Here is a 12388-nt window from a genome sequence, read left to right as displayed (position 1 = left end):
TTGCTAAACCTAATTTATAAAAACTAAAAGATTTTTCAATCCCTAAAATTTACAAAGACTTTTTGGAATTATCTCTCTCTACGTTTGTGCATTTCCATTCCATTTTAGATGTACATTTTTTCTTTAAATCAAAACGTTGAGTTTTCACTTTCCGATTCTCTCATAAACAAGAAGATAAAGGCAAATAGATCACAACAAAATGAAAATTTTAGAGTTTATGTATGTAAAAAATTAAAAAAATAACAAATGTAAGTAAAGAAAATTTATTCACACACCACAAACAAACACAAAAGTTTTGATGTCCAAGTTTGGGAAATTCCACTAGTAAAGCCCTAATTGCTTGGAATTTGATAAGAAATAAATTTCTAACTGATCCTAAGATGTTTTAAATATGGATATGCATGCTTTAAACAATTTAAAGATGCAAATGCACTATGGATCCAAACCTTTTATAGCGAACGTGCGGTGGGATATTTACCTAAGTCAAACAAGACATTAACCGTTCCATTTACAAAAAGTTGACCTAACAATCACAGATGATTTTTAAAGTGATTTATCGGTCAATCATGCTTAACGGGCTATGTTTTTGTAACAAATAACTTATGGATTGGGAGTCAACACTCAGTTATAAATCCCCCGCCTCCCTCTATTCCCTATTGTTGCAAAACCTACTATCTAAAACCTAAAAGAGTTTGCAAACCCTATAAGTTACAGAGAATTTTTGGAATTATCTCTCTCAACATTTGTGCATTTCGATTCCATTTTAGATGTACACTTTTTTCTTAAATCAAAACTTTGAGTTTTCACTTTATGATTCTCTCGTAAACAAGAAGATAAAGGCAAATAGAAGACAACAAAATGAAAATTTTAGATTTTATGTATGGAAAAAATTAAAAGCAATAAAAAATGTAAGGTAAGAAAATTTATTCACACACCACAAACACACACGAAAGTTTTGCTGTCCAAATTTAGGAAATTCCACTAGTTCAACCCTAATGGCTTGGAATTTGATAAGAAAGAGATTTCTAACTGTTCCTAACACCTTTTAAATATGGATATGCATGCTTGAAACTTGTTAAAGATGCAAATGCTCTATGGGTCCAAATCTTTTATAGCGAACAAAAAATACTCATTAAATTCTCAACTGAACGTGTGGTGGGATATTTACCTGAGTCAGACAAACCATTATTTTGCCTACATACAAAAAGTTGACCTAACAATCACAGATGATTTTTAAAATGATTTATAGGTCAATCATGCATAACGGGCTATATTTTTTTAAGAAATGACTTATGGATTGGGATTCAACACTCAATTGAAAATCCCCCGCCTCCCGCTTTTCTCAATCGTTGGAAAAGCTAATATATAAAAACTAACATAGACTTTTTGGAATTATCTCTCTCTACATTTGTCCATTTCCATTCCATTTCAAAACTTTAAGTTTTCACTTTCTAATTCTCTCATAAACAAGGCAAATAGAACACAACAAAATGAAAATTTTAGAGTTTATGTATGGGCAAAATTAAAAACAATAACAAATGTGAGTAAAGAAAATTTATTCACACACCTTAAACAAACACAAATTTTTTTTTGTCCAAGGTTGGGAAATTCTACTAGTTCAACCCTTATGACTTGGAATTTGATAAGAAAGGGATTCGTAACTGATCCTAACATGTTTTAAATTTGGATATGCATGTTTGAAACATGTTAAAGATGCAAATGCCCTATGGATCCAAACCTTTTAAAGCGAACAACAAATACTCATTCATTTCTCAAGTAAACGTGCGGTCGGATATTTACCTGAGCCAAACAAGCCATTATTTTGCCCATTTACAAAAAGCTGACCTAACAATCACAGATGATTTGTGAAGTAATTTATCGTTCAATCATGCATAACGGAAAAGTTTTTATAAGAAATGACTTATGGATTGGGAGTCAATACTCAGTTTAAAATCCCCCGCCTCCCCCCTTTTCCCGATCATTGCAAAACCTAATATATAAAAACTAAAAGAGTTTGCAATCCCTAAAAGTTACAGAGACTTTTTGGAATTATCTCTCTACATTTGTGCATTTCAAATTCATTTTAGATGTATACTTTTTTCTTAAATCAAAACTTTGACTATTCATTTTCCCATTCTCTCGTAAATAAGAAAATAAAGTCAAATAGATCACAACAAAAAGAAAATTTTAGAGTTAATGTATGTAAAAAATTAAAAAAAATAACAAATGTAATAAAAGAAAATAAGTTCACATACCACAAACGAACATAAAAGTTTTGTTGTCCAAGTTTGGGAAATTCCACTAGTTCAACCCTAATGGCTTGGGATTTTATAACAAATGGATTTCTAACTGATCCAAACATATTTTAAACATGGATATGCATGCTTGAAACAAGTTAAAGATGCAAATGCCCTATGAATCCAAACCTTTTAAAGCGAAACAATAAATGCTCATTAAATTCTCAAGTGAACGTGCGGTGGGATATTTACCCAAGTCAAATAAGCCATTATTTTGCCTATTTACAAAAAGTTGACCTAAAAATCACAAATGATTTGTATAGTGATTTATCGGTCAATCATGCGTAATGGGCTATTTTTTTGTACGAAATGACTTATGGATTGGAAGTCAACACTCAATTAAAAATCCCCCACCTCCCTTCTTTCACAATCGTTTCAAAACCTAATATATAAAAACAAAAAGAGTTTGCAATCCCTGAAAGTTATAGAGACTTTTTGGAATTATCTCTCTCTACATTTGTGCATTTCCATTATATTTTAAAGGCACACTTTTTTCTTCAATCAAAACTTTGAGTTTTCACTTTCTAATTATCTTGTAAACAAGAAGATAAAGGCAAATAGATTACAACAAAATAAAAATTTTGGAGTTTATGTATGCAAAAAATTAAAAACAAATGTTTCCTCTAACATGTTAAAGATGCAAATGCCCTATGGATCCACACCATTTAAAGCAAACAAGAAATGCTCATTAAATTCTCAAGTGAACGTGCGGTGGGATATTTACTCGAGTCAAACAAGCCATTATTTTGCCCTTTTACAAAAAGCTGAACTATCAATCACAGATGATTTGTAAAGTGATTTATTGGTCAATCATGCGTAACAGGCTATGTTTTTGTAAGAAATGACTTATGGATTGGGTGTCAACACTCATTTAAAATTCGTCTGCCTCTTTGTTTTCCCGATCGTTGCAAAACGTAATATATAAAACTAAAATAATTTGCAATCCCTAAAAGTTACAGAATTTTTTTGGAATTATCTCTCTCAACATTTGTGCATTTCCATTCCATCTTAAATGAACATTTTTTTCTTAAATCAAGAAGATAAAGGCAAGTAGTTCACAACAAAATCAAAATTTTAGAGTTTATGTATGAAAAAAATTTAAAAAAATAACAAATGTAAGTAAATAAAATTTATTCACACACCACAAATGACCACAAAAGTGTTGTTGTCCAAGTTAGGGAAATTCCACTAGTTCAACCCTAACGGCTTGGAATTTGATAAGAAACAAATTTCTTACTGATCCTAACATGTTACAAAAAGGGATATGCATGTTTGAAATATGTGAAAGATGCAAATGCCCTATGGATCCAAAACTTTTTAAGCGAACAACAAATGCTCATTAAATTCCCAAGTGAACGTGCGGTCGGATATTTAGATGAGTCAAACAAGCCATTATTTTGCCCATTTACCAAAAGTTGACCTAACAATCGCAGATGATTTGTAAAGCGGTTTATCGGTCAATCATGCGTAACGGGCTATCTTTTTGTAAAAATGACTTATGGATTGGGAGTCAACACTCGGTTAAAAATCCCATGCCTCCCCCTTTTTTCCAGATCGTTGCAAAACCTGATATATAAAAACTAAAAGTGTTTGCAATCCCTAAAAGTTACATACACTTTTTGGAATTATCTCTCTCCACATTTGTGCATTTTCATTCCATTTTAGATGTAGAATTTTTTCTTAAATCAAAACTTTAACTTTTCACTTTCTGATTCTCTCTTAAACAAGAAGATTAAGGCAAATAGATCACAACAAAATGAAAATTTTAGACTTTATGTCTGGAAAAAATTAAAAACAATAACAAACATAAGTAAAGAAAATTTATTCAGACACCACAATCGAACACAAAAGTTTTGTTGTGCAAGTTTTGGAAATTCCACTAGTTTAACCCTAATGGCTTGGAATTTGAAAGAAAAGGCATTTCTAACTAATCCAAACATGTTTGAAATATGGATATGCATTTTTGAAACATGTTAAAGATGCAAATGCCCTATGGATTCAAACCTTTTATAGCAAACAAAAAATGCTCATTAAATTCTACAATGAACGTGCGGTGGGATATTTTCCTGAGTCAAACAAGCCATTATTTTGTACTTTTACAAAAAGTTGGCCTAACAATCACAAATGATTCGTAAAGTGATTGATCGATCAATCATGAGTACTGGGCTATGTTTTTTTAAGAAATGACTTATGGATTAGGAGTCAAAATCAGTTAAAAATCCCCCATCTGCCCCTTTTCCTAATCATTGTGATTGATCGGTCAATTATCCGTATTGGACTATGTTTTTTGAAGAAATGACTTATGGATTGGGAGTCAAAACTCAGTTAAAAATCCCCCGCCTGCGCCATTTTCCCGATCATTGAGATTGATCGGTCAATCGTGCGTACTGGGCTATGTTTTTTTAAGAAATGACTTATGGATTGTGAGTCAAAACTCATTTAAAAATCCCCCACCTACCCCTTTTCCCAATCATTGCAAAACCTAATATATAAAAACTAAAAGTGTTTGCAATTCCAAAAAGTTACAGAGACTTTTTGGAATTATCTCTCTCTACATTTGTGCATTTCCATTCCATTTTAAATGAACAATTTTTCCTTAAATCAAAACTTTGAGCTTTCACTTTCTGATTCTCTCGTAAACAAGAAGAAAAAGGCAAATAGATCACAACAAAATCAAAATTTTAGAGTTTATGTATGGAAAAAATTCAAAACAATAACAAATGTAAATAAAGAAAATTTATTCACACACCACAAACGAACACAAAAGTTTTGTTGTCCAAGTTTGGGAAATTTCACTAGTTCAACGCTAATGGCTTGGAATTTGATAAGAAAGAAATTTCTTACTGATCCTAACATGTTTTAAATATGGATATGCATGCTTGAAGTATGTTAAAGATGCAAATGCCTATGGATCCAAAACTTTTAAAGCGAACATCAAATGCTCATTAAATTCTCCAGTGAACGTGTGGTGGGATATTTACCTGAGTCAAACAAGCGACTATTTTGCCCATTTACAAAAAACTGTCCGAACAATCACAGATGATTTGTAAAGTGATTTATCATTCAATAATGCGTAACAGTCTATGTTTTTGTAAAAATGGCTTATGGATTGGGAGTCAACACTCAGTCAAATATCCCCGGCCTCCCCCTTTTCCTGATCGTTGCAAAACCTAATATATAAAAAAAAAAGAGTTTGCAATCCCTAAAAGTTATAGAGACTTTTTGGAATTATCTCTCTCTCTCTCTACATTTGTGCATTTCCATTCCATTTTAGATTTTCACTTTTTTCTTCAATCAAAACTTTGAGTTTAAACTTTTGGATTCTCTTGTAAACAAAAAGATAAAGGCAAATATATCACAACAAAATGAAATTCTAGATTTTATGTATGGGAAAAATTAAAAACAATAAAAAATTTAAGTAAAGAAAATTTATTCACACACCACAACCGAACATAGAAGTTTTGTTGTCCAAGTTTGGGAAATTCCTCTAGTTCAACCCTAATGACTTGGAATTTGATAAGAAAGGGATTTCTAACTGATCCTAACATGGTTTAAATTTGGATATGCACGCTTGAAACATGTTAAAGATGCAAATGCCCTATGGATCCAAACCTTTTAAAGCGAACAACAAATGATCATCAAATTCTCAAGTGAACGTGCGGTCGGATATTTACCGGAGTCAAACAAGCCATTATTTTGCCCATATACAAAAAGCTAACCTAACAATCAGAGATGATTTTTAAAGTAATTTATCAGACAATCATGCATAGCGGCAAAGTTTTTATAAGAAATGAGTTACTGATTTGGAGTCAATACTCAGTTTAAAATCCCCCGCCTCCCCCTTTTCCCTATCATTGCTAATCCTAATATATAAAAACTAAAAGAGTTTGCAATGCCAAAAAGTTACAACGACTTTTTGGAATTATCTCTCTCTACATTTGTGTATTTCCAATTCATTTTAGATGTACACTTTTATCTTAAATTAAAACTTGGAGTTTTCACCTTCTGATTCTCTCGTAAATAAGAAGATAAAGGCAAATAGATCACAACAAAATGAATATTTTAGAGTTAATGTATTTAAAAAATTAAACAAATAATACAATAAAATAAAATAAATTCACACACCACAAAGGAACACAAAAGTATTGTTGTCCAAGTTTGGGAAATTCCGCATGTTCAACCCTAATGGCTTGAAATTTTATAACAAATGGATTCTAACTGATCCTAACATGTTTTAAATATGGATATGCATGCTTGGAACAAGTTAAAGATTCAAACACCCTATGGATCCAAACCTTTTAAAGCGAATAACAAATGCTCATTAAATTCTAAAGTGAAGTGTGGTGGGAAATTTACCTGAGTCAAATAAGCCATTATTTTGCCCATTTACAAAAAGTTGACCTAACAATCTTGCGTAACGGGCTATTTTTTTGCAACAAATGACTTATGGATAGGGTGTCAACACTCAGTTAAAAATCCCCGACCTCCCCTCTTTCGCGATCGTTTGAAAACCTAATATATAAAAACTAAAAGAGTTTGCAATCCCTAAAAGTTACAGAGACTTTTTGGAATTATCTCTCTCTACATTTGTGCATTTCCATTCCATTTTAGATGTACACTTTTTTCTTAAATCAAAACTTTGAGTTTTCACTTTCTAATTAACTCGTAAAAAAGAGGGTAATGGCAAATAGATTACAACAAAATGAAAATTTTGGAGTTTATGTATGGAAAAAATTAAAAACATAAACAAACGTAAGTAAAGAAATTTATTCACACACCACAAACGAACACAAATTTTTTGTTGTCCAAGTTTTGGAAATTCCACTATTTCAACCCTAAAGGCTTGGAATCTGATAAGAAAAGGGATTTCTAACTAATCCAAACATGTTTTAAATATGGATATGCAAGCTTGAAACATGTTAAAGATGCAAATGCCCTATGGATCCCAACCGTTTAAAGTGACCAACAAATGCTCATTAAATTCTCAAGTGAACGAGCGATTGGATATTTTCCCGACTCAAACAAGCTAATATTTTCCCCTTTTAAAAAAAGCTGAACTAACAATCACATATGATTTGTAAACTGATTTATTGGTCAAGCATGGGTAACAGTCTATGTTTTTGTAAGAAATGACTTATGGATTGGGCTTCAACACTCATTTAAAATTCCCCCGCCTCCCCCTTTTTCCGATTGTTGCAAAACCTAATATATAAAACAAAAAGTGTTTGCAGTTACAAAATTTTTTTGGAATTATCTCTCTCTACATTTGTGCATTTCCATTTCATTTTAAATGAACACTTTTTTCTTAAATCAAAACTTTAAATTTTCACTTTTTGATTCTCTTGTAAACAAGAAGATAAAAGCAAATAGATCACAACAAAATGAAAATTTAAGAGCTTATGTATGGAAAAAATTAAAATCTATAAAAAATATAAGTAAAGAAAATTTATTCACACACAAAAAATGAACACAAAAGTTTTGTTGTCCAAGTTTGCGAAATTCCACTAGTTCAACCCTAATGACTTGGAATTTGATAAGAAAGAGATTTCTTACAGATCCTAACATGTTATAAATATGGATATGCATGTTTGAAATATGTTAAAGATGCAAATGCCCTATGGATCCAAACCTTTTAAAGCGAACAACAACTGCTCATTAAATTCTCAAGTGAACATTCGGTGGGATATTAACCGAGTCAAATAAGCCATATTTTGCCCATTTACAAAAAGCTGACCAAATAATCACAGATGATTTATAAAATAATTTATCGGTCAATCATGCATAATGGCAAAGTTTTTATAAGAAATGACTTATGGATTGGGTGTCAACACTCAGTTAAAAATCCCTTGCTTCCCCCTTTTCCCGATTGTTGTAAAACCTAATATATAAAAACTAAAAGAGTTTGCAATCCCTGAAAGTTACAGAAACTTTTTGGAATTATCTCTCTCCACATTTGTGCATTTCCATTCCATTTTAGATGTACATTTTTTCTTAAATCAAAACTTTAAGTTTTCACGTTCTGATTCTCTTGTAAACAAGAAGATCAAGGCAAATAGATCAAAACAAAATGAAAAATTTAGACTTTATGTATGGAAAAAATTAAAAACAAATACAAATGTAAGTAAAGAAAATTTATTCACACACCACAAACGAACACAAATGTTTTGGAAATTCTACTAGTTCAACCCTAATGGCTTAGAATTTGATAAGAAAAGGATTTCTAACTAATTCAAACATGTTTGAAATATGGATATGCATGTTTGAAACAAGTTAAAATGCAAATGCCCTATGGATCCAAACCTTTTAAAGTGAACAACAAATGCTCATTAAATTCTACTGTGAACGTGCTCTGGGATATTCATCCGATTCAAACAAGCCATTATTTTGCACATTTACAAAAAGTTGACCTAAAAATCACATATGATTCGTAAAGTGATTGATCTGTCAATCATGCCTACCGGGCTATGTTTTTTTTAAGAAATGACTTATGGATTGGGAGTCAAAATTCAGTTAAAAATCCCTCGCCTGCCCCTTTTCTTGATCATTGCAAAATCTAATATATAAAAACTAAAAGAGTTTGCAATCCCAAAAAGTTATAGAGACTTTTTGGAATTATCTCTCTCTTCAATTGTGCATTTCCATTCCATTTTAAATGAACACTTTTTTCTTAAATCAAAACTTTGAGTTTTCCCTTTCTGATTCTCTTGTACTCAAGAAGATAAAGCCAAATAGATCACAACAATATAAAAAATTTAGAGTTTATGCACGGAAAAAATAAAAAAAAGATAACAAATGTAAGTACAGAAAATTTATTCACACACCACAAACAAACAAAAAAGTTTTTTTGTCCAAGTTTGGGAAATTCCACTAGTTAAACCCTAATGGCTTGGAATTTGATAAGAAAGATATTTCTAACTGATCCTAACATGTTTTAAATATAGATATGCATGCTTGAAATATGTTAAAGATGCAAATGCCCTATGGATCCAAAACTTTTAAAGTGAACAACAAAAGCTCATTAAATTCTCAAGTGAGCGTGCGGTGGGATATTTACCGGAGTCAAACAAGCCATTATTTTGCCCATTTACAAAAAATTATCCTAAAAATCACATATGATTTTTAAAGTAATTTATCGGTCAATCATGCGTAACGCACAATGTTTATGTAAAAATGACTTTTGGATTGGGAGTCAACACTCAGTCAAAAATCCCCTGCCTCCCCCTTTTCCCGATCGTTGCAAAACCTAATATATATAAAAAAATAGTTTGCAATCCCTCAAAGTTACAGAAACTTTTTGGAATTATCTCTCTCTAAATTTGTGAATTTCCATTCCATTTTAGATGTTCACTTTTTTCTTCAATCAAAAATTTGAGTTTTAACTTCTAATTCTCTCGTAAACAAAAAGATAAAGGCAAATAGATCACAACAAAATGAAATTTTAGAGTTTATGCATGGGTAAAATTAAAAACAATAACAAATGTAACAAATGAAAATTTAATCACACACCACAAACAAACACAAAAGTTTTGTCGTCCAAGTTTGGGAAATTCTACTAGTTCAACCCTAATGACTTGGAATTAGATAAGATAGGGATTTTTAACTGATCCTAATATGTTTTAAATTTGGATATGCTTGCTGGAAACATGTTAAAGATGCAAATGCCCTATGGATCCAAACCTTTTAAAGTGAAGAACAAATTCTCATTAAATTCTCAAGTGAACGTGTGGTGGGATATTTACCCGAGTCAAACAAGCCATTATTTCGCCTATTTACAAAAAGCTGACCTAACAATCACAGATGATTTGTATAGGGATTTATCGGTCAATCATATGTAACAAGCTATATTTTTTTAAGAAAAGACTTATGGATTGGGAGTCAACACCCATTTAAAATTCCCCCACCTCCTCCTTTTCCTGTTCATTGCAAAACTAATATATAAAACTAAAAGAGTTTGCAATCCATAAAAGTTATAGAGAATTTTTGGAATTATCACTCTCTAAATTTGTGCATTTCCATTCCATTTGAAATGAACATTTTTTTTAAATAAAAACTTTGAGTTTTCACGTTCAGTTTCACTCGTAAACAAGAAGATAAAGGCAAATAGATCACAAAAAAATGAAAATTTTAGAGTTTATGTATGGAAAAAATTAAAAACAATAACAAATGTAAGTATAGAAAATTTTTTCACACACGACAAACGAACACAAAAGTTTTGTTATCAAAGTTTTGGAAATTCCACTAGTTCAACCCTAATGGTTTGGAATTGGATAAAAAAGAGAATTCTAACTGATTGTAAGATGTTTTAAATATGGATATGCATGCATGAAACAAGTTAAAGATGCAAATGTCTTATGGATCCAAACCTTTTAGTGTGAACAATATAGGCTCATTAAATTCTCAAGACAACGTGTGGTGGGATATTTGCCTGAGTCAAACCAGTCATTAATTGTCCCATTTGAAAAAAGCTGACCTAACAATCACAAATGATTTGAAGAGTGATTTATCGGTCCATCATGCCTAACTGGCTATGTTTTTGTAAGAAATGACTTATGGATTTGGAGTCAACACTCAGTTAAAAATCCCCCGCCTCCTTCTATTCCCGATGGTTGCAAAACCTAATATCTAAAAACTAAAAGAGTTTGCAAACCCTAAAAGTTATAGAGTCTTTTTGGAATTATCTCTCTCTACATTTGCACATTTCCATTCCATTTTAGAAGTACACTTTTTTCTTAAATCAAAACTTTGAGTTTTCACTTTCTGATTCTCTCGTAAACAAGAAGATAAAGGCAAATAGATCACAATAAAATAAAAATTTTTGAGTTATGTATGGAAAAAATTAAAAACTATAACAAATGTATGGTAAGAAAATTTATTCACACACCACAAACACACACAAAATTTTTGTTGTCCAAGTTTGGGAAATTCCACTACTTCAACCCTAATGGATTGGAATTTGATAAGAAAGAGATTTTAACTGATCCTTACATGTTTTAAATTTGGATATGCATGTTTGAACCATGTTAAAGATGCAAATGCCCAATAGATCCAAACCTTTTAAAGCGAACAATAAATGCTCATTAAATTCTCAACTAAACGTGTGATGGGATATTTACCAGAGCCAAATGAGCCATTATTTTGCCCATTTACAAAAAGTTGAACAAACAATCATAGATGATTTGTAAAGTGATTTATTGCTCAATCATGCGTAATGAGCTATGTTTTTATAAGAAATGACTTATGGATTGGGAGTCAACACTCAGTCAAAAATCCCTTGCTTCCCCCTTTTCCCGATCGTTGCAAAACCTAATATATAAAAAAAAATAGTTTGAAATCCCTCAAAATTACAGAGACTTTTGGAATTATCTCTCTCTAAATTTGTGGATTTCCATTCCATTTTAGATGTTCACTTTTTTCTTAAATCAAAACTTTGAGTTTTAATTTTCTGATTCTCTCGTCAACAAGAAGACAAAGGTAAATAGATAACAACAAAATGAAAGTTTTAGAGTTTATATATGGAAAAAATATTAAACAATAAAAAATGTAAGTATAGAAAATTTATTCACACACCACAAACGAACACAAAAGTTTTGTTGTCCAAGTGTGGGAAATTCTACTAGTTCAACCCTAATGGCTTGGAATTTGATAAGAAAGAGATTTCTAAGTGATCCTAACATGTTTTAAATATGGATATCCCTGCTTGAAACTTGTTAAAGATCCAAATGCCCTATGGATCCAAACCTTTTATAGAGAACAACAAATGCTCATTAAATTCTCAAGTAAACGTGCGGTGGGATATTTACCCGAGTAAGACAAACCATTATTTTGCCTATTTAGAAAAAATTGACCTAACAATCACAAATGAATTGTAAATTTATCGGTCAATCATGTGTAACGGTCTTTTTCTTTTGTAAGAAATGACTTATGAATTGGGAGTCAACACTCAGTTAAAAATCCTGCGCCTCCCCCTTTTCCCGATTGTTGCAAAACCTAATATATAAAAACTAACAGACTTTGCATTCCCTAAAAGTAACATAGTCTTTTTGGACTTATCTCTCTCTAAATTTATTCATTTGTATTCCATTTTAGAAGTA

The sequence above is a fragment of the Aristolochia californica genome, unplaced genomic scaffold (assembly GCF_029961685.1).
Source record: "Aristolochia californica isolate CCGP_79_NKW_82.1479 unplaced genomic scaffold, dmAriCali1.0.hap1 SCAF_4, whole genome shotgun sequence".
In the NCBI taxonomy this organism is placed as follows: domain Eukaryota; kingdom Viridiplantae; phylum Streptophyta; class Magnoliopsida; order Piperales; family Aristolochiaceae; genus Aristolochia; species Aristolochia californica.
Note: the sequence above shows the minus strand (reverse complement) of the source record.